General features: G+C 69.4%; 1 protein-coding gene across 1 annotated transcript in view; it reads right to left on the bottom strand.

Annotated features, from left to right (window-relative positions):
• Positions 1-21,950, bottom strand: part of MEGF6 (multiple EGF like domains 6) — a 78,188-nt gene that overhangs the window by 41,493 nt on the left and 14,745 nt on the right. The window lies entirely within an intron of this gene.

Raw genomic sequence — 21,950 nt, forward strand, 5'->3', positions numbered from 1 at the left:
GGAAGAGCGGGCTGTTTCCACATAGGCCGAGGACTTTGCCCAGAGAAACCCTGTTCCCTGCCCAGCCCCGCCTGGCCTTCCCCACCACCCGCTTTCCCAGGCATGTCCTTATCTCCTGGAGGGGCAGGGGGAGGGTCTGCAGGGTCTCAGGCAGAAGGCCCCCCTGGCTGGGAAGGCAGGCTTGGGGCCCTTGCCCCAGGCCCCGCCCCCCACCTCCCCCATGGAAAGACACCCAGATCTTCCTCAGTTGACAGCGTTCATCTGTCCCTCAGAAGGGGACTGAAAACCCTCCTCACTTGTGGCATGAGGTCAGGCCATCCGGCCAGGGTGAGGACGAGACCCCACGTCACAGATGAGGCATCTACCTGATTAGCATCCGCGCCTGCCAGTGGGGAGGGAGGGTGCGGGGTGAGAAAACGGGGGGCCACGGAGACCTGCCGGGGTCCCCCAGCCCCCCACAGGCCCCGGTCCCCGTGGCGGGCCGGATGTAGGTCTTCCCTCCCGGGCTTGGGTTAAGTCCTGGTCCCCTGCACCTCTGGTCCCTATGGACCTTGGTTAAGAGAGGGCAGTGGAGCTAAAGGAGAGAGTGCTGCCCAAGGCCAAGGGCGTGAGGGCAGCCCCCTCTCCTCCCCGGCACGCCCCGGCCACCTCGAGCAGGCTCCTGGCGCTGGGCCACGGGCCTCGGGCGCTTCCCCTGAGCCCCCCAGTCCCCTGAGTTCCCTAAGGGGCAAGAGTGCTTGGTCCCACTTTTCAGAGGGAGAGGCTGAGGTTCAGAGCTACCCGAGGGGCTCGCTGTCACCAGCGTCGGGCCCTGGAGCAGCTTCCCCAGAGGAGACGTGAATCCCATGCCTCCCCCCAGGCTGGCCGTCTCCACCACCCACGGTCGCAGCTCACCTGCCCGGGGCCCGGGGAGGGCTGGCACCTGTCAGAGGCCAGGCCCAGCAGGGTGGCAGCCTCACCCAAGAGACGCCCGCTCCGGCCTCCCGCCTCCCAGCCGGGCAGGTCTCCCAGAACACAACGCACAGGCCGGGCCGGCGGTGCTCCTGCAGCCGGGGCCAAGGCGCCGCCGGCCAGCGCCCAGGCTTCAGGGCGTGGAGTCACCGCTCTGCGCCCCGGCTCCGGGCCCTACCCCTACCCCCCACGCTCCTGAGCCTCCTGCCCCCCACACAACATCTTGGCTTCCTGTCCATGTACACACATGCGCACGCACACACACACACACACACACACACACACACACAGCCAGCGGCCACCTGGGGAGTCCCGCTCACTCGCCAGAGCTGCACTTCCAGGGCCGGCTGAGCTGGCAGGGGCACTTTCGGGGCCGGCTGGGCTGGCGGGGGCACTTTCGGGGCCGGCTGGGCTGGCGGGGGGACTTTCGGGGCCGGCTGGGCTGGCGGGGGAACAGAGGAGACGGAGCAGGCACTTGGCTCTCGGCCGAGCCCTCTCAGCCACGCAGTGACTCGGAGCCCCAGCCATCCCAAACATGCAGAGCCGGGGTCAGCCAGCTCCCAGGGGCCGAGGCCGGGGAAGGGCAGCGGGACACAGGTCTGAGGCCCACCCCTCCCTGCTGGCCCCGCTCCCTGGCCATCTCGTCCACATCCCTGCCTTCGGCCAACTCTGCAAGACGGCGACAACCTCGCCCGTCCTCAGGGCCCCTCTGGTTGAGGGAATCCAGCCCCACTACGGCCCGCAGTCCAGGCCAGCTCGCTGACCCTGTGCCGGTGGCCCTGCCTGGCCTCTGGGCCCCGTCAGCCCTGGGAGCTCAGAGCAAAGGTCGGAAGACCCCTCTGGGGCACCCCCGGCACACCCCCAGGGCCTAGCACAAGCCCCCGCAGGAGAGCTTGGGGTTCTGGGCACCAACAAGGGTGGGGGTGCAAACCCACAGCTCTGAGCGGACCCAGGGGCCACAGGCTGTACGGGGCAGGGGATGGGAAACCCGAGGTACAGCCCCAATCTGGGGGGCCACGGAGCTGGGACCCCTCTTGACAGAAGCCCCGGATGGGGAAGAAAAGGCCCAGGGGGCCAGGCCCGCCAGGCCGGGCATGAGCCTGCGGCAGGGGGCGCACACCAGGGTCCCCGGGGGCCCTTGGCACTCAGAGCCCAGGGAACCTCAGCAGCCGAGGCACATGTCACGGGCTGTCTTGTCTTGTGCGCGGCACCCCGGGCCCGGGGGTTGGGGTGGCTGACACTCACGGGGAGCCGTGCTGAGCCTGCACGCCCTGGGCCCCTCGATTCGTCCTCCACACCAACTCGGCCAGCCCGCTTCGGAAGGCACTGCGGGAGAACGCGCTTTGGCAGCCGGGCCGGCCCTCCTCGCCTGGGGTCTGGGGAGGGGTGCTCCTCCTCACCCTAACTCCCCCACGCGCAGCACGTCCCAGGTTGGGGTGCAGGCCTTGGGGGTTCTGCCATCCCAGCGGGGCCCATTTCACAGGAGAGGACGGGGAGGCCGAAGCCAGGGTGCGGGTGGGTGATGGGGAGCCGCGTCCCTTCTCACGGAGCCTGGGCTCCTGCGACCCCGGGAGTGAGCATCGGGGTCACCGCAGCCTCCCTGCTGCCTCCTGCCGGCCTGGCCGTGAGCGCACGGAGCCAGGGGCCGGGTGTTCGCAGAGTATCTCGGCCAGAAAGAGCCCCCGCCCGGCGCCCAGGCCCCGGTCCAGCACCCCCCACGCCCTGACCTCTGGCGGACGGCTCACAGCAGCGTCCCCACGGCCAGACAGCGCGCTCGGCAGGAAAGCAAGTGCCGGGAGGCAGGGGTCAGCGGCTGTCTGCCGCGCGAGGCAAAGCACAGGCCCGCCGGCCGAGGCCCCGCGGGAGTCAGGTGGGGGGCGTCCAGCAGGCAGGGGGGGGGAGGGGGAGATGCGGTCGGCACGGGCCCCCTGCCCACTCACCTCGCCGTCCCTTCCTCTCTCTCTCTCTCAGTGACAACCTGCCGGTGATGGTGAGGCTGGGGCCAGGGCCTGCCCAATGCTGGTGAACACTTCCCGCCCCGACCCAGACCTCGTCAAGCTCTCGCCACGGGACTGTGCTCACGGGTGCCACTGTGAACACCAGCACGCAGCCGCCCCCCCCACCCCCGCCCTTCACGGGGCCTGCCGCCTGGCCCGGCCCTGCTCTGGGCCCGCCACCTGCCTGTCCCAGGCAGAGCAGCCTCCCCCCGCCACGGCCCCAGGGCGCCCGCCCACATCGGGTTCTCTGAGTCCCCCGAGGCTCACTCCACAAGAGACATGGAGCCCCCTAAAGGCATGGGGAGTGGATGAGGCACGGAGCGCCCCGAACCCCAAGTGGCTCCTCTCAGAGCAGCCCAGGGTGGGGTGAGGGGGAGGCAGCCCCCAGCACCGGCCGGGCAGGGAGGCCGAGGCCAGGCAGTGACGGTGGCGGTGGCCGTGGCGGTGGGCGGTGGGCGGCCAGGGCGGGGGGCAGCCGCAGAGGAAGCCCCCACGGGGCTGCAGCAGGCCCTCACAGCCAATGGCACATTTATTCAGGTCTGTGAGGAGGAGAAGCAGGTGAGTGCCACACGGGGACCTCCCTGGCCAGCCACAGCCTCACCGAGGCCCCAAGCCCGTGACTCAGGCTCCTTGCCACAGAGGACTTGGCCCGTGGGGACGGGCGAGCCTCGCCCTGCAGACCAGCCCCTGGCTGCGCGGCCAGCAGCAGCAGAGTCACGCTGTCACTGGGTCCCTCTGCACACCCGGGACCAGCGGCCACACGGTGAGGGCCACGCTGCTACAGCCTGGCACAGGGGCGAGCCCTGCTCCGCGCAAAGGAGCCGCAGGAGAGCGGCCCCTGTGTGTGCTCCACGCCAGCAGCAGGCTGGCCCCGGCGAGGATGCCCGGAGGAGTCACCGTCACAGCTGCCCCGGGACCCGGGGCGCTGGCCCCGGTGTGCAGGGCGGAGCAGGCTGGGTGACCGCAGACACCGGCTCCCCTGTCCCGCGTCCCCCCTTGGCATGAGAACATGGGCGCTGCCCTGGGGCTGGCCTCTGGCCAGGCGGCGTCACGGGACGTCCACCCAGGGCCGGTGGCATTACTGTCCCCCACACGGGTGCCTGCGGGCCTGGGGCCGCCGACACACAGGGCAGGTGGCCTGCCTTGTTTCCGAGAACACCTCATGCACCTGTGGGGGACACAGAGACCAGCTGCCTCCGCCCACCTCCGGCCGTGACCGCGCTGCCCGCCCCAGGTCCGAGTGTCTGCCTCCTGCCCCGCAGCCTCTCGGAGCCAGAGCACGGCTCTCCAGCTCCGTGAGGCTGTGACTTGGGGGCAGGTGCAGAGCAAGCAGGGACCCCAACATGCAGCAGGCCACGGACAGCCAGCTGTCAGCACGGCCCCCGGGGCACGGCCACCGGGAGACTCAGGCCCGTCCCGGCCGCACCGGGGCCGCCCGCTCATGGAGCCTCCGTGTGACACGCTGTGCTGGCATTCCCGGACCGAGGCCCGAGGCCCCATGATGCACTGCTGTGGGAGGGTCCCCGAGGCCCCGAGCCGGGCTTAGGCTGTGGTTTCCGCCACAGTCCCACGGGAACGGCCGTGGCCAGAACCGCCTCGGGACTGCTGGAATGCCAACTTCAGTCACAGCCTGCTGACATCAACATCCGGAATTTTCTGAGAATTCCTAGAGAGTCATGCAAGGCCAGATAGAGGACTGCCTAGCTAGGGTCAGAGCCGGGGTGCTCTGGGTGTCCCCGCTTGGCCCAGCTTGGGGAGACGCACGAAGGCCAGGCCCATGGGGTGGGAGCAGCGGGTGCGAGGCATGCCGGGAGCTGCCAGGCCCACCCTGGCGTTCGGGCGACTCGGCCGGGCAGCCGGCAGGGCAGGCTGCAGACCCAGCATGCCCCTCGCAGCCACCGGCAAGGCCGGCCCCGGCCGCCTGGGCACGGGTGGCCGTCTGCCACATGAGCACCACGCACCACCATCGGGGGGGGTCAGTTTCACAGCACCTGACCCTGACCCCGCCGGACGCCGCGGCACCCCCAGACAGCCCCCTCCACACCCTGGCTGGGCCGAGCCAGGCGAGCTGCTCAGCCAGCACCTGTGGCCTCTGCAGTGGGCCCGTGCCAGCATCAGCCTGGGTTCTGGGCTCAGGAGCCTGAAAAAACGTCACACCAAGGGCCTCAGAGGGGGCGACGGCTGGCCCTTCTCGAGGCCGCTCCCCCCCCCGGGGCCGCGGCGGCTCAGGCCGAGCTGACTCCGACCAGGGCCACGGAGGGACACGGCAGATCCCGCAGACTCCCCTCTGCTGAGCACAGCTGGCGGGTTGGGGAGACAGACGTAGGGACCCCGGGGTCCTGGGCGGCATGGTGGGGAGTGGACCACGAGGGGGAAGGGCTCGGACCCTGTGCGCCAGGCTCGAGTCGCCTGCCCGGGGGGCACCCGATCACCTGTTTAACCCCATGCGCCCCATTTTTGTGGCCATGCTCTTTCGATCCACGGCGCCTGCCGTGAAGACCGTGAAGCCGCCCGTCCAGACTCGGCCTGAGGACAGACGCTGGCTGCAGCCCCGACACCGAGCACGATGCCGCACGTCACGGGCCCCCAGGTGTCCGCTCACGAAGTCGTAAGCACAGGTGCCGGGGGGGCCCCTGGGTGCCGGGCGAGGGTGGAAAGGAACCTCGCCCACACTCTGACTCCTGGGAATTGCACCCACCTGGGCTGGTTTCCTATTCGAGCACCGGCCTTGGGGGCGGGAGCAGCAGCCCGGGGCTGGGGGCTAGCTGGGGGTTCTGTGGGTACCCCAGGTGGGTCCAGCAATGACCCCCCCGCCCCCGTCAGCCTCTGGGAGGGGAGCTGCCATCACCCAGCGGCCAGGCCTGGGTCGGGGTCCGGGTCCCAGGCTGAGGCCACGTGCAGAAGCATTCTCAGGGGTTCCAGGACCCATCCACGGGGGCTGGGCTTCCTCTGGGGGACACCGCCCCCGCTCCTAGAGCTGCGGAGCTGTCTCTGCCCCCCGGGCCAGGCCCCCAGAGCCAGGCTTGCGTGGTCACACGCTGGGCAGTCCCACCGAGCAGCGCCTTGCTCCCAGCCAGCACGAGGACAGGGGTCCCCAACGCTGCCAGACCCGCCCCCATCATGGCGAGACATCACAGGGCTCCCGGAGGGCGCCCCCTCCCTGCGCAGTGACGGGGTCTGTTTACGAAGAGCACGGGGCGGGGGATGGGGCAGCCGGGTCGACAGGTCCGGTGCGGAGACCCCGGCGACAGGCGGCCCACTCGGCCACCAGACGTCACTCTGGGGCGGAGCCCACTGCCAGTGACAGGGGCAGGGCCTCGAGGGGCTGGACGGGACAGGCTGTGGGGACATCGCCGAGGCCCCCCTAGCACTGAGCCTGAGCGCAGCCCACCCACACCTGCCCTGGGCAGTGCCTCCAGGGAGCACGAAACGATGGAGCCCTCGGCAGGCCCACCGGGCCAGACGCAGGGTCAATACAGGCAGGTTCCCGGGGCGAGGGGCCCTCCCTCCCTCTGCGGCAGTCACAGGCCGGCTCTGAGCTGGGGGAGCCCCCGGGGGCCTGGCGCGTCCAGGACAGGAGGCCCCTAACCTCCACGCACATGCCCTCGCCCCACAGGGCAGGAAGCAGCTCACTGGGGGGAGGGGCGGGGGAGAGGGACTGGGGCTGGGAGCGGGTCAGGTGGCAGGGGCCGGGTCCCGGCAGCCACAGGGCAGCAGGAAGCCAAGCCCGTGGGTCTTCGCCCTGCCCAAGCCCGCCCTCCAACAACGCCGGCCGAGCTGCACGCCCCGCACCCCCTCCAGACAGACTCGGCTGACGTGGCCAAGGCGGCCTCCGGTGTGAGGGCACAGCCACACGCGACCCCCGCCGTGCCCCGAGAGTGTGCTGGGGGGCAGGCTGCCCCCACTTCCCCAGGGGGTCCTGCCCTCCCAGCCTGCTCGGGCCTCGCCCTCTGCCCCCACCGCTGCTCCCACACTCCCAGGGGGACCCAAGGTCAATGACTTTGCTGCTGAGACCCAGTCCGCCCCCAACCCTCTCACCCCGGGCCGTTCTGGGTGACCTGGTGACCCCAGAACCCACAGCAGCCCCCCCCGCCCCGCCCTGTTTCCCCAGCTGGCGGAAGACCTAGCTCAGGGGCCGGTGTCCCCTGAGTGGATCCGGTCCCTGCCTGGGAGTCTGCAGGAAGCAGCAGAGAGAGGGGGGCTTGGGCCCCGCCAGGGTGCCCCTCCCACCTGTGAGGCTCACCCTGCGGAATGCAAGCTGGGACCACCCCGAGAGGCCTCCTGAGCCCCGGGCAAGGGGACGACCAGGCCTGGGCTCACTGGGCCTGCGGCGGGACGGTCACCCTCACCCCGCTCACCCTCCCAGGCCGAGGGCTACTATTAGGAGCCAGGATTTACAAGGCCCCGCCTGCCCAGGATGCCGAGAACTCTCCCTTCCCGCAGCTGGGTGTTGCCCTGACAGGCCGGGGCTGCTCCCCGAATCTCGAGGGGGGCTGACAGAAGCAGCTGGCTCCGAGCTGGCCGCACAGGGCGGGGAGACGGGCAGAGGAGCAGCAGGGGATGGGGGCCTGCGGGGTGGGCGGCCGCTCGCCGCACTGTGCCCCGCTGACGCTCAGGGCTCCCGTGTCTGGGGAGAGGGGCTCCCGGGAGCACCCCTCCGCCCAGCACGGCAGCTGGCACCGATATGGAGACCCCCCCCCGGGCAGGACGCCTGAGGCCTCCGCATCCATCTCCCCAGGAGTGCCCGCCCCGGAGCCCGGCCGCCCCCATTCCGCGGGGGCGGTGGGACGACCAGGGCTGCCTGTGTGAGCTCCCACTGCAGCCGCCACGCCTGCTCGGCCCCCCGGCCAGGACAGGTCGGGACCTGCTCCAGTCACCCCTCTTCCCATGCACCTTCGTGCCTGCCGTGGCGGGGGACCCAGCCCCAACACGTAAGTCAAGGCACTTGTGGGGGCTCCGAGCCAGTCTCGGGGGGCAGACGGCGCAGGGGGTGCACGGAGAAACACCGGGAGCCTCGTAGGGGAATCAGCCCGTGCGAGGGAAGGTGGCCGAGCGTGGCCGGGCTCAGGGGGCGTAGGGCCCGGGGCAGGCGAGGCCTCGGTGCCCGGGCTCCTGGCCAGGTGGGGGACATAGCTGCAGAGGGGGTCTAGGCTTTCACCCAGGGGAGCAGGAAATTCACCTGCGCCAGGTGAGGGGCCGCTGGCATCCCCGCCGCCGAGACCGGTGGTGCCGTTTCCCGGGGTGCCGTGACAAAGCCCCACAAACGACAGCTCCGGAGCCAGAACTCCACGTGCAGGGCCCCCCACTGGCCCCGGTGTGGGGCCCTTCTGCACCTCCTCCAGGGGCCCGCTTCCTGGGCGGTGGCCTGTCGCGCCCCCCTGCACCCAGGCCTGGACGGCAGGGCAGGGAGGGGGCCCCGGGGCGTCTCCGCCAGGGCTGGCGGTCGGAAGCCCCCAGCACCTCCCTTCCACTCTGCCGGGCCGGGCGTGCGGCGGGAACGGGCCCCGGCTGCTCGGCCTGTCAGCTGTCAAGCGCACGTGGCCCAGGACGAACCCCTCTGGGTCCCGGTTTCCTCATCTCTGAAACAGAGAGGAATGCAACTGGCCAGGGATGGGGGGACACCTGGGGGAGCATGAGCCGCGAGAACTTAACTCCACATGGGCCAGAAATGAGACCCGAAGCAGCGTGGCCACAGGGCCCGGCCGGGGACGCACACCCCGGTCACCATCCAAGGCCTCGCAGAGCCGGGCAGAGCCCGCTCCTCGGCCACCCACGCGCCCGGCCAGGCGCCTGCCTCGGCTTGTCCCAGAAGCTCCCGGGCTCCGGCCAACACGGAGCCTCCGGCTGCCAGGGACGTGCCTCCCAGCTTTGGGAGGAACCAGGGCCAGCAGCTGGGGGCCACCCGCCTGCCCCGGGGGGAAAGCCACCTGCACCCGTCTCAACACCAGCCAAGCGAATGGCCTGAGGCAGGCCACCAGCTGCCCGGGGCAGGCGCCTTGGCTGTGGGCCGCCCAGGCCCCGGGGCACTCCACTCCCAGGTGGGCTCGGCCTGTCACGGAGGGAGCCGCCCTCCCCGACCTGCGCACTGCGTGACGTGGGGCGTGCTGATGGGCCACCCCGCTCAGCCCCCGCGCCCGCCGGCAGTTCTCAGGCTGAGGACCGGGCCGGGCGGCCGACGGGTGACCTGGAGCTCTGAGTGAAGCCAGCTGGCCAGTTCCCGCATTGAACTCCTCGACCTTGGTCCACAGAGACCCCTGTGAGCTATAAAAAATGTGCGACATTTTCTACCCCAAGGAGCTCACACATTTTTTATGAGGTTTCCATGGTTACTGGTAGATCCAAAACTGTTTGCTGGATGGGATTAATTTGCAGTTACCAGAGCCGGGGTGGGGACAGAAACGCCCCAGACGGAAGAGAGGCCGGCGGCCTGTGCTTTGGGGCTCCCGGGACTGGCTGGTGGGCGGCCTGGGCACCCGGTCCCCACGGAGCAGCCGGAGTCCTGCTGGGCTGGCGTGGGACCCGCGACCTGGCTCCTCCCGCTTTCCCTCCGTGGCAGGCAGAATAAGGGTCACGCGCCCCAGCCTCCCGAACCTGGGACTGGCACACCACACGGCCGGGCACAATTAAGGCTGCAGGTCAGGGGACCCTACAATAGGGAAAGTGTCCTGGATGAGGCGGATGGTCCTCGCGAGGGGACGAGGGACGCAGGGTCCCGGATGCCACGCAGCCGGCTTTGAACCAGAGAAGGAGGCCATGAGCAAAGGGGTGTGGGCACCACCCGAGCCTGGAATGGGGGCGGAGCCTCCAGGAGGAGCCGGCCGCCCGCGTCTGGACTTCAGCCGGGGAGCCCCGAGTCGGACTCGTGGCCTCCAGACGGCGAGAGAATGAACGTGTGCTGTTTTAAGGCACGAAGTTTGCGGCGACTGGTCATGGCAGCGAAAGAAAAACGGGGACAGTCACTAGGCATGTGCCGCCTCTGAAACCGGAAAGAAACGTCACTTCCTTGGAGAAGAGTTCGCGCCGCTGCCCCCTGCCACGTGCCCCGGCCTCCAGGGCCTGGGGAGGGGCCCCCGTACGGAGGTGGGCCGCTCTCAAAGCGAGGCCGGCTGCCGAGCCACGGCCGCCGCTCTCCTGCAGCTCAAAGGCCGGCAACCCCGCCAGACGCCACCCCACCTCAGCCCCAGCAGGAGCCCCTCATCTCCCACTCACTCCCCCAACAAGCATCGGCTGAGCACCCAAAAACACCCCACCCCCGTGGGAGGAATGAGGCCTGTGCTGTGCTCTCCAAGGGCCCAGGGTCACGGGATGGGGGGCAGGGGGCACGAAGCATGGCCGGAGGTGGGCATTCAGGGGGAGGACAAGGGAGCATCGGGGAGGCCTCCGGGAAGAAGCCTCCGGGGGCCGAAGCCGCCAGGGCGGGCTCAGAGAACTCCGCCTGCCTCCCGCTGCGGCCCCAGAAAGCCCGGGGTTTACTGTCCGCTTGCTAGAGCAGGGCTCTGTGGTTTGGACGCTCAGCGCGTCTGAAGCCCACGCCTTCCCTGTCCATCACACCTGCACGGCAACCGAGCTGCACGGCAACCGAGCTGCACTGGTCCGACGTCGCCCCTGGTGGCAGCTCCAGGAACTGCATGACCGGCTGCCTTCCTTTCCTTGGGGAGCCATGCAGGGGGTGGAGGTCCCCACAATCCCCTTCCCTCTGCTTTCATAAGACACTCCATTCACTCATAGATACCCATGACTCTTCTGAACCCCTTCCTCATTTTCTTCTAAAACCGAACACCCGAGAAAACCTCTCTGTCTCTCGCGTCTCGAGGTCCAGAACGAGGCCCCTCCGTTTGGGCTGGCGCCTGGGATCCAGCGGATGGAGCAGGAAGCTCACGGTTTCGGTGCCACTCGGCCCTCAGGAAGAGCCGTCTGGGGAGCCACTTCGAGGTGGCCGTGTGCCATCGGGTGTTTCTCCTAGCGTGGCGGAGTGACGGGCCGTGCCACAGAGGGGGTCCCCAGGCCACGCGCTCAGATGCCTGGCCGCCCAAACATCATCTCACAAACATCCTAACACCGACAGAGCGAAAGCCGGTGCAGCGTCGGGGGGCGGGCTGGAGGTGGCGAGACAGCACCACGGACCCGTCCTCTGGAGACGGGGGACGTGAGGGTCTGAACCCCCACTGCGCAACATGCCGAGAAGGCACAAGGAACGGGGGGCTGGCCCTGAGCTCGGGGGTACGGGGACCTCAGGCAGGGTCAGGCAAGGCCGGTCCCGAAGGCAAAGAAGTTGCACTGTGTTTTGTTCTGAATTAACAGATTTTATCTCTTAGAGCGGTTTTGGGTTGATGGAAAAGTGGAGCAGACACGCAGGGGGCTCCGTGCACCCGCCTCTCCCGACGCACGCGGCGGGGGCTCCTCTCTCAACGGCACCCCACGTCGCGTCCACATGTCACCGCGGACGGGCAGCGCTGACGCCCTGTCGTTAACCGAAGCTCAGTTTCCATGAGGGTCGGTCACCCTCGGGGGAACCTGCGTGGCTTTGACGGGTGCACAGTGACCTGGGTCCCCCCCCTCAGCACCATGCGGAATGGTCTCACTGCCCTAATAATCCTCTGTGCACCCCCTTCTCCCCACCCAGCCCCTGGCCACCGACCTCCGGGTCGCCTGCACAGTTCCGCCGTCCAGAAGGAGGCCGAGCTGTTCCCATGGGGTCAGGGGTTCCTTCCCGGGCCAGGAGAAGCTGCTCCCCATCCAACCCTCCCCATCTGTGGTTTCCGGGTCAACCTTAGAAACCGAGCGGGTCGCCTAGAAACGCTCAGACAGGCCTCACCCGCTCTGAGTTTCTGGGGTCACCCAGCAGTCCCCCCTCCAGTGTTCTGAAGCCTGGTGAAGGGGGGCGCTCCTCGCTCCGCCGAAGCCCCGGGGTTCCGGGGGGGCAGGCATCGCGGGAAGTTCAGGCGCAGGTGGACACGAGGGGCCCCAAGGCTCCCGTGCAGGACCGCAGTGGCCGGCGGGCGTGAACGTGTCCTTACAGGCATCTAAGGAAGTAGTGCCGCCTGGAAAACCGCCGTCCTCCCCTGCCTTGTGCCATCAGCCCAGGCCGAGGCCCCCAGTGCCACGGGGCGGCGAGAGCCACCGTCAGGGCCGAAATCCGCTGAGTGCCGGGGACCCGTAGGGCCTCCACACGGACGCCGACTGCCATCGGGTGACCCCCTGCCCATTTCGAGATGGAGACCCTGTCCCCAGAGACCTTGGGGGCTCGTCCACGGCCACCAGCCCTTGGCGGTGGGTCCCACGAAAACGCACCGTCCCCACCCCCCACCACGTGTGCGCCCCCGGAACCTCGCCTCCTGCAGAAGTGTGGACGCGGCAGAAGGAAGATGGGGGCCCGAGAGGCGGGAGCAGACAGCGCGCCCCCACCACGCCCGAGGCTGAAGCGCCTTCCTGACTTCGCACGAAGTTTCTCCTTACACTGAAAGTTATCGGGTTCGGTCTGTTTATTCAAATCAGCCTCCAAAAATGTGAGAATGGAGCTTTTTTCCCAGTTGTTTCCCAGAAAACAAGACAAAATGTGAAAAGCCCAGAACGAGCCAAGGACATTCCTTGGTCCCCAAATGTCCGGGTCTCCACGCCCCCTCCGCGCTCTCTGGCTCAGCAGCCGGGCTGCAGCCGGGAGCCAGCGCCCCGCTTCTCAGCGCCCCACGCAGGAAGAGCTCGCCTCGCACACTCAGCCCACCGCCTCTGTGTATGTGCACGTGTGTGTGCGCACAGGTGTGTGTATGTCTGTGTATGCCTGTGTGTGGACGTGCGCATGAGTATATGGGTACACACGTGTGGTGCGTTGTGTGTGCACGACTGTCGTGTGTACGTGCATGTGTAGGCATCTGTGCACGAGTGTGCTGTATGTGCATGCACACGTGCTTGGACACATGCATGTGTGAGAGCTGTGCACATGTATGTGCGAGTGTGTGTGCATGCATGTGTACATATGCAGTGCGTATGCATGTGCATGTGTGGCTATATGTGAGTATGTGCCTGTGTGTACACATCAGTATCACGTGTGTGTGTGCATGTGTGTGTTCGCGTGTGCAAGCACCTCTGTGCCCTGGGGTGACAGTGCTCAGCCGGCTCCGACACCTTGCTCAATGTCCGGGTGTCCCCTGTGTGGAAGCCTGGGCTGGACACCGTGTGCCTCTGGCCAGCTAAGCACCTGAACTGCCAGGAGCCCCCAGGCCAGACCCGGCCTGTCTAGGGGACGAAGCCAGGGTGGCAGCCTCCCCTGGGCTGGGTCCTCAGCGGGCAAGATTACGGCAGAGGCGAGGAGCTGGCCACTCTCAGGACGCACCTGGGCTGGGCAGCCTGTCCTGCCCCAGGGCTCCTGGGACGTGGCCAGGAGGTCTCTCCAAAGAGGCGCCCCGGTGCCCGCCGCAGACCTCTGCCCTCCCCTGGCCTGCCTCTCGCCTACACCCTACTTAGCCCACACTAGTGCCACTCCCCCAAGGCCTCCCGATCTGCTGACCAGCTCAGACCCCTGCCCCGCCTGGGAGGTGAGCCCGGTCAGGGCCCCTGCACAGCACATGGCACCCCCAGGTGTGCACACACCTCGCCTGCACCTCCCTAGGTAGCCCGTCCACCTGCCCAAACCCTCATCCATGCCTGTCTCTCTCGGTCACTTAAAGCCACAAGGGCAGGTCCATGCAGGCACCCCAGAGCTATGGGCCACGGACAGATGGACAGATGCACTGATTCAGATGACCGCAGAGGGGCACAGAGCCGCCCCACAGAGGGGCCATCCCAGCACGGACCGGGCCAGGCCCAGGCGACACGTCCCCCCTCCACGGCCCACGTCACACCCTGGCGTTGGGACCCCCGCCTCCCAGTTGCTGCCCCGAGATCAGGCCGCGTTGGCTCAGCGGCCACAGCGTGGCCAGCCCCCAGCTGCGCTGGCGCACGGCAAAGGCCAAGCGCATTCGCTGACAGAATGCTGGCTGAGAAAAGGTGGTGGGAACTGCGTTTAGGATCTGGATTTGGGCGCGAGTTCTGTTTTCTGCAAGGCCCGCTTCCAGCGCCTGAGAACCCGCGAGGAGGAAGACGAGGCTGAGGGTCGGGTATTAGACCCCGAAAGGCCCGCGAGGGCCCCTGCTCTGCAGACGGGAGCACTGAGGGCAAGGCACAGCGGGCCTGGGGCGCCCGCACCCCTGGGAAGGGGCGCTGGGCAAAACCCTGAGGCGACGGCACCTGCCTGCCACGCCCGCCCTCCCCACACGGGGGCCCGAACGGAAGCCCGCTCCCGGGGGCCGGCCCTGCCCGGCCCTCCCGCCTGCTGCCCACGGCGTCGGTCCTGAGACCCGGCCCGGGAGCCCCTGGCCCTCTCGTTGGCCTTCCCTCACCCGTGCCGTCGGCCACCTCTCCCCGCAGCCCTGGCCGGACGTCACCCTGGCACCGGCACGGCCACCGCAGCTCCTTGGACGTCCAGCCTTGGCACCTCGAGAGTGTCCTACAGCACAGGCCGGACCCTGTCCCGACAGGGCGAGCACTCCGCGGGCATGTGCCAGCGGCGGACGCCGACGAACCCCCGGCCCTGCCCCGCCGGACCCTCGGTGACTGGTCCCCACCTCGCTTGTCCCACAGGGCTCCCTGGTGGAGGAACAAACGAATGAATGAATGAAGGAGTAAGCGAAGACGGTCCTGCCCTGCGACCCCTCGCCGGGTCTCGCCCTCTCTTTCCCACCTGCGTCCCTCGGAAGTCACACCAGGCGGCGCCGGCGGGGCTGGCGTCAGGACCGGGCGAGGAGCCGGAGCCGCAGGCAGCCTGGCAGTCCGTCCCACCCTGGCAGTCCGTCCCACCCTGGCAGTCCGTCCCACCCTGGCAGTCTGTCCCCGGCTTAAGTCCCACACGGGCCCCGCGCCCGCGCTGGCTGCTCACCGCCACCAGGGGGCGCCCGCGCCTCGCCGTGACCGCACAGGCGGTTGGCGGCGGGGTCTGCTCGGGCAGGAGCCCCTGCCAGGGGGTCTGTGAGCCCTAAGGGCCCGTGGCTGTCCCCACAGTGCCTTCCTGCAGGGGGCTCTGCGTGGGCAGTGTGGGGGCACCGTCAGCTGGTGAGGGCTGAGAGGCGGGGGGCTGCAGTCCCGCGGAGCGCGGCCCGGGAACCCCGTTTGCTCAGGCCGCGTGTTCTGGCCAGCCTCTGGGCCTTGCCCCCTCCCCCACCCTCTCAGGGGCCAAGAGCCAGGACTGTCCAGGGCCGAGGCCGGCACGGAGAGGGGCAGGGAGACACGGCCTTGCGTGTGGGCGTCTGCCTAGGGTGGGGGGACGCCCTGCTGCCCGCCCCCCACCCCGGGGCCTGCGCCCTCCCCCAGCCTCCCCTCAGGCCTCCATGGCCTCCAGGCTCCTGCGGGTGCTGCCCACCCTGCAGGTCCCCCACAGAGCAGAAGAACTGGGTGTCAGCAGGTGTGTGAGTGAGCCTGGCCACGGATCCCCACGTCACTCGCTCATTCATTCATTCACTCATTCATTCATTCACCGACTCACTCACTCAAGCAGCATGCAGGAAGCCTGGCATGCGGGGGATGGGCCTGAGATGCCGGGGGCCGGACCCAGCGTCCCCAGGAAGAGCAGAAAGGCCCAGCAGCCTGGACAGCCCCTCAGGACGCTGACCCCGCACCCGGCCCGCTCGCCTTGCCTGTGACATGCCTGTGAGGCCCAGCCAGGGTGGGGCAGAGCCCCCTGGCCCGCACACCTCCAGGGGCGGCCAGGGCCCTGCAGAGAATGCCCAGGAGGAGCGCCCACTGCGTGGAGGAGGGTGCCGGCCAGGGCACGCACTGTGGCAGCCAGGGCTCGGCCGCAGGGCCTGCAGCCTCCGAACCGCCCAGTAAAGTGGCGGGGGCGGGGTGGGGGAGAGACCGTCCAGGTTTCTCTGCCAGGGCCACACGCACTGGCAGGGGGCCCGAGGGCCCCAAGTCTGGCGGCCGCGTCCGCGGGAGCCACAGGGCAGGGCTGTGCGGGACGCTGGCTCCCTCCCCTCCGACCGGCCCATGGGCTGCTCCAGCCTCGGTCCTGGCCACTCGGCGGGCTCTGTGGAAACCCGGCACCAGCGTGGGGGTGGGGCAGTGCGAGGGCTGGGTGGGGACGTGGCCCCCTCTCTCCTGAGACCTCTGACCCCAGGGCTGCATTGGGGAACCTGTCCTCTGTGCCCTGACCTCGAACGCGGGTGACGTCCCCCGCTGGCCCTGGCTCCCAGCGAAGCAGACGCCGGCCTGGCCCAGCCCGGGAGACTGAGCAGGCAGCGGCGCCCCCACAGACCGACCTGGCCGGCGTCGGCGCCGGCCCGCGGCCAGACCCTCCTCTGCAGTGACCGCCCTGTTATCAGCTGGCCTGGCTCACATGACACTGCCCAGGCCCCGCTCTGGAATGCCGGGAGCCGCCAGGCCCGGAGGGCAGATTCGGGGCACAGAGGCCAGCTCCCCCGCTCACAGACCCCTCACAGCTATCCTGGGGGATCAGGGTGGGGGGGCAGGTACAGCCCAGGAACCGTGAAAAAAACAGCAACAAGCACGATTCCTGGAATTCGCCCCCACACGGCTCCTGCCCTGGCCAAGGGCTCCCCACGCCGTGTTCCCTTCTCCGGCCTCTCCAGCCACCTCCGCTGCCCCCGTGCCCGGACTGAGTGGCAGACACCTGTCATAGCGAGGCCTCCAGGCCGGGGCTCTGACCTCTGTCCTGTCCACCAGCGGGGATGGCCTGGGCCAGTGAGGGCGCAAAGGGCCGAGGGCACAGGAGGGGAGCAGAAGCCCCGCACTGTGGGGTGCGGCCACGGGCCAGGTGGCCTGAGCTGGCTCCCCTGCCTCCCTCAGCTCGGCCGGCCGGTCCTCCACCCGGAAGAGAAAGCACCAGGTCACCAACAGCGGCGAGTGGGGTGCGGGGCGTATGGTCAGACACTGCGGTTTCTTGGCGGCGGACAGCTGCCCGGCTCCGCCCGGCCCGGTGGGCTTCCAGGAGCAGGCCTGCCAGAGGCCGGGGCTCGGCCCCTCGGTGCCAGAGGAGGCTCCTGCACTGGACTCCGTCCAGGCTCGAGGCAGTGGCGGGGCCCACATGGGGAACCTGGGCCACACGATCCCCCAGACAGCTCCCCCACCCAGCAGAGGCCTCGACGCGCACCCAGTCCAGCCCTGCCCCGGCGTGGCGGGGGTCCGGGGGATGCCTGCCCACAGTGAGCCCATCAGGAGCTGTCGGGGATCGGGGTCCCCACGTGTGAGATGGGGTGCACTTCAGCATCGCCTTTGCAGCCCAGGGAAGGAAGGGCCTTTCACCCAGAGTGTGAGGGCTTCCTGGGGAGGGGGGTCAGGACGGTTCGGCCAAGGGGCACAGTCCCACGATCCTTCCACGAGACCACCGAGGAGGGTGGGGCGGGGCCTCTGTGGGGTTGTGGGGGCAGCTCAGGCACAGCGGGGAGGCCTTGTCCTCTAAACCCGAACCCCAATCCTGCCTGGATGGCAGCCCCGAGCGGGCAGGGGCACTTGAGGCACCACTGGCCCAGCGCCCCAGTGTGGGGCTGAGTGGGGTGAGCTCACTGACGCCCGCACGGCAGGGCCTGCCTCCCGGTGTCTCCTGCTGTGATCACGTCATTAGAAGACCACCCTCCTCTGAAGCCAGCCCCCCGTGCAGGGAGCAGGGGCCCGGCCTGGAGGGCACCGTCGTCCCAGACGGCAGAGGTGCCTTTGTGGGCAGTGTGGGGACGAACCTGGTAATTAGACGATTCACCCAGCAAATGTGAATGCCCTTCTCCAGCCCCCTGGCCACCCCGGGCCAGCCCGGAGCAGGCCGTCTGAAGACACTGCCCACCCCCGCCCTGCAGGGAGGTGCCCACCCTGAGCACAGGACTGCCTGAGCAGCTGCGCCCATCCCGGTCACCTGTCACGGCCAGAGGGCTGGAGTCAAAGCCACCCGCGCCCCGCATCCACCCGCCGGGCCCTCCCCTCCCGGCACCGGCTCCCGCGGGAAATGGGGCTCTCTGACGAATTGGGGAACAGTCCTCAAAGGAGGGGTTTCATGCAGCTGAAGCGACCTGCACAGAGGAGCCCATGGCAACTCCGTCCACTCAGGCGGGGGGCAGAGCGGAGCGGGGCGAGGGCCCCCTGGGGACGGCACGCGGTCCCAACCGGTCACGTGAGGGCAGAGCTGCCAGAGCCCGGCAGCTCCCAGGCCTGGTCAGGCTGGTGGCCAGGGCGGGCCTGTTTCCTCCCCATTAACCAATTACCCCGATTTAGAAACAGAGGCGCCCTTGAGCCACAACCAGGGGACCCCCCCCCCACGTCCTCCACTGAAGCCGCCTGCTCTGCTCCTCTGCAGCCGGGCGTAGTGTGGGGCGCCCACTGCTCCCACGGATGCCTCCAGACCATTCCCAGGGCCCCCGCGCGCCAGCCTCCTGCTCGGGGCGGGGAACCGAGGCTTCTTTGAAACACTGGACTCATCCAGGCACAAGTGGGCCGGGCTGGGCGGGGGCGAAGGGGCAGGCCACGCTGGGTCCCCAGGGGCACTGCCAGGCCAGCCCCGGGACGGCCCCTCTGGTCCCCGGTCTTTCTTTCCAGCTCAGAGACAGGGGCTCCGGTTCCTGGGGAGTCCAGCTGAGTCTCCTGCAGTCCCCACCCAGCCCTTGAGGCCAAGCGGACGGCCCCCGTCCCTCTGTCTCCCATCTGGAAAGCTCGCCTCCCCAGACTGTCCCCAGTCCACAGGCACACCTCCTCCAGGAAGGCCTCCGAACCTCCGGCCCTCTGCCGGGCCCCAGCACTGAGCCCTTATCCCTTACTGGACCTGGGGGTGAGAGCCACGCCCGGCCCACCGAGGACAGCGAGGCCTGCGGGAGGAACAGGCTTCAGCTCTCAGCCTGCCCACCCCCCACGAGGCTAGGCGAGATGCGGTCACCCGTGACGCCCGTGGTCAACACATGCAAACGAAGCCACATCGGGAGGTCTGCACTGAGCCGGAAGCTTTCCTGCCCGCGTGGTCCCTAAAGACAGCGCCCAGGGGACGAGGGGGTGGCACCCGCCAGCTGGCTCCGGCGGCCTGCACAGGTGCGGCCTGCGTGGGTGCGGCCTTCTGCAGGGGCAGGACGAGGCCGTGTTCTCGGCCAGTGAAGACCTTTCCTGGCGGGTCTGGTGGGACCGATGTTCTGACAAGACTCCCCGCAGCCCACCCAGGGATGGGGCGCCATGGGGTACACCCCACTCCGCTGACCAATAGTGCTGACCTGCAGGGCAGAGGGCCTGGTGGTCCTGGGGCTGTGCTGACCGCAGGCCACCCTGAGGGAGAGGCCGCATGGGAGCCGCACCCCGTGGAGGCCCGGGCATGCTGTGCGTGCGGTTACCCCACGAATGAGGCTAGCCCCCCGCCTTTCGGGAGAGCAGGCCCCTCTCCCCGTGGCTCTCCCAGCAGGCCGAGCGTCTCACTGGGGTCCAGGCCTGACTGGCACTAAACCGCTATGCTGGCCCCGGCAGACCAGGCGACTGGGGTCCGGGACGCCATCCGGGTCCCAGAGGCAGGTCTGGAGGACCTGGAAGCCCATGCTGGACTCACAGCGGGTCTGGGCCCAGACTGGGGGGCGGGGGGCCCAGCCCTCGACCCCCCCTCACCCCCTCACCCCCCCAGCTGCGGCGCAGGCCACCTTTGTGCTCCTGTTTCTGCAGAAACCTCCGCGGGGGGGCCGGGAGGCCGGGGGGCCGGGAGGGGGAACAAAGCCACCGAGCCCCGGCGGGCAGGCCTGAGCCCTGGTGGCGGGGGGTCTTCCCCGGGGCTCCCCTCCCCACTGCTCTCCGCCCTCCCTCACGCTTCTGTTCAGATGAAAGAATTTGAGGGAACCAGAAAAAAATATGGCTCTTATTTTCAAAACTGGAATCAGTTACAGTTGGGGATTAAACATCCCCACGTGAGCCGGAGCTCAGGTCTGTGGGTCCCACCCAGCCGGGGGAGCCGGGAAGGCGCTCGGAGGTCTGGGCCCGAGAGCGAAGGCGGCTCGACCCTCGCGCCAGTCCCCGTGGCCAGCTCTGCACACCCGGAGGTCACACCCTGCACACCCAGAGCTCACACCCGGCCCCGCACACTCAGCCCTCACTCCCACTTACACTCTCAGCCTTTCGGTGTTCTGGGTGGAGGCCCTGCGGCCGCACCCTAACTTTATCTATGCTCCCCAAGGGCCACATCTGCCCTGCGACTGGCCACTCTCCCAGGAAGCCCCCCGAGGGCCAAGGGCTGGTCTCGGGCTCAGTCCCCTGCAGCTGACACTCCTGCCCCCCGCCTGGGAGTGGGGACCAGTGGGGATGGGGGGGTCTCTCTGGTCCTTCTCCTCCGAAGCAGATCTCATGACCCCCACCCTGACCACCGCCCTAGGAGGTGGCGTGACCAGAAGGTTCCGAGTGCCCGTGGGGACAGACGGCGACTCCAGCCCCAGCTGTGCCAGAGGTCAGCAGCCGCCCGGCCGCCGGCCCCGGCCCCTCCCCCACCCGCAGGTGGCATGAAGAGCCCGTGAGGGGACAGGCGGAGCGTGACGCAGGGACATGTCCGGGCCCTTCTCCCACCGCCAAAGGCCGACCCCTCGGGGACCACGGCGCAGGGCGTGCGAACACGGCTCCTCCCCCGTGGGGGCCCCCGCGTGGGTCTCCAAGTCCACTCAGCAGGTGCTGCCCGGGACAGGGCGAGACGCACCTGCTCCCCCTGGACACTCGGGCCCCCACCGGCTGCCTCACTCGCTCCCCGCTGCACCCCTGCAAGCTCTCCCCTTCTGGTACCCAGGAGGCCGAGGGCTGGGGTCTCGTGGGTGGGGGAGGCTGCTCGCCAGGGGGTGCCCGGGCAGGCAGGCGGGCGGGCGGCCACACCGATGGCAGGGGAGAGGGGGCTGGCGGAAGGCTGGCCCCGAGGGAAGGCCAGGTGTCTCCACCACCTGACCAAGGACAGCCCACGCCTGCTGCCGCCCCCGCCCTGCCGGAGACCACGGTGCATCCGCGTCGCTGGGCGTCCGGCCACAGCCCTGTCCAGCAACCTCCCCAAAGGCAGCTGCCACCGGCGACCCCTGCCCCAGCTGCTGCGAACAAAAGCTTCTGCACACCCACCTGTGGCTGGACCCCGGGGCCCTGCGCAGGGCGGGCGGGGCGGCTGGGCCCCCATCCCAGCAGGGACCCAGCCTGCCACCGGCCGGGGTCGCCTCTGGCCAGCCCACAGGGGCTCGGGGTCTAAACCACAAGGAGGCCGGGCCGAGGCTTGGAGCCTGGACGGTGGGGTTCAGCCCGGCGCTGGGGGCGGGCACCGTGCGCGAATGCCCAGGGAACAGCGACCGGCCATTCCCCACGGCCCCTGACTGCCCTCCGGTGCCTGCCGGGGGCCCAGACGTGTGGACATTCGTCTCGGGAAGACGCCCAGCGGCTCACCCGGGGAAGACGCCTGGGGGTGCCTGTTCCCACAGGCGCGCCCCCGCGCCCCACTCCGGGAGGACCCCGAGCTCCCCGCACAGCGGGGACACCGCAGCCACTCGCACCTGCCGCCCCCAGAGGACTGGGGCGGCCCCCGTGGGGCTCCTCCTGGTGGTTCTCCGTGTTTGCGTCCACTTCGCTGTGCAAAGAGTCCGTCGCCCCCCACGCTCTTTCTTCGAGCCTGGCGCTGCCCGAGTGCCCCATCAGCACCCCCCCAACGTGTCCCCAAGCGACGGCGAGGCTTTACTGCCGCGAGGCGTCAGGCTTCGGATAGTGACGTGCCACGGTTTCTCAGCAGCCGCCTCAGGCAGGACCCCGCGTGTGCCCCTCCGCCAGCATTAGGGACACGGGAGTCTCCTGCGAGGTGAGCGGCCGGCTCGAGCCCCCCTGGGACACCCCAGCAACCCCGGCCAGTGCTGCCCGTCTGCACCCGCCATCCCACCCCCAGGAAGCATGACCGGAGGGGGACGCCGAGGCGATGGGGAGCAGAGGCAGCCACCGCGCACGGGGGTCTCAGAGTCGGGCCCTCCTCTGTGCAAACCGGAGCATGCCCACCCGCCC

Source organism: Rousettus aegyptiacus, unplaced genomic scaffold, assembly GCF_014176215.1.
Source record: "Rousettus aegyptiacus isolate mRouAeg1 unplaced genomic scaffold, mRouAeg1.p scaffold_m13_p_1, whole genome shotgun sequence".
NCBI lineage: Eukaryota > Metazoa > Chordata > Mammalia > Chiroptera > Pteropodidae > Rousettus > Rousettus aegyptiacus.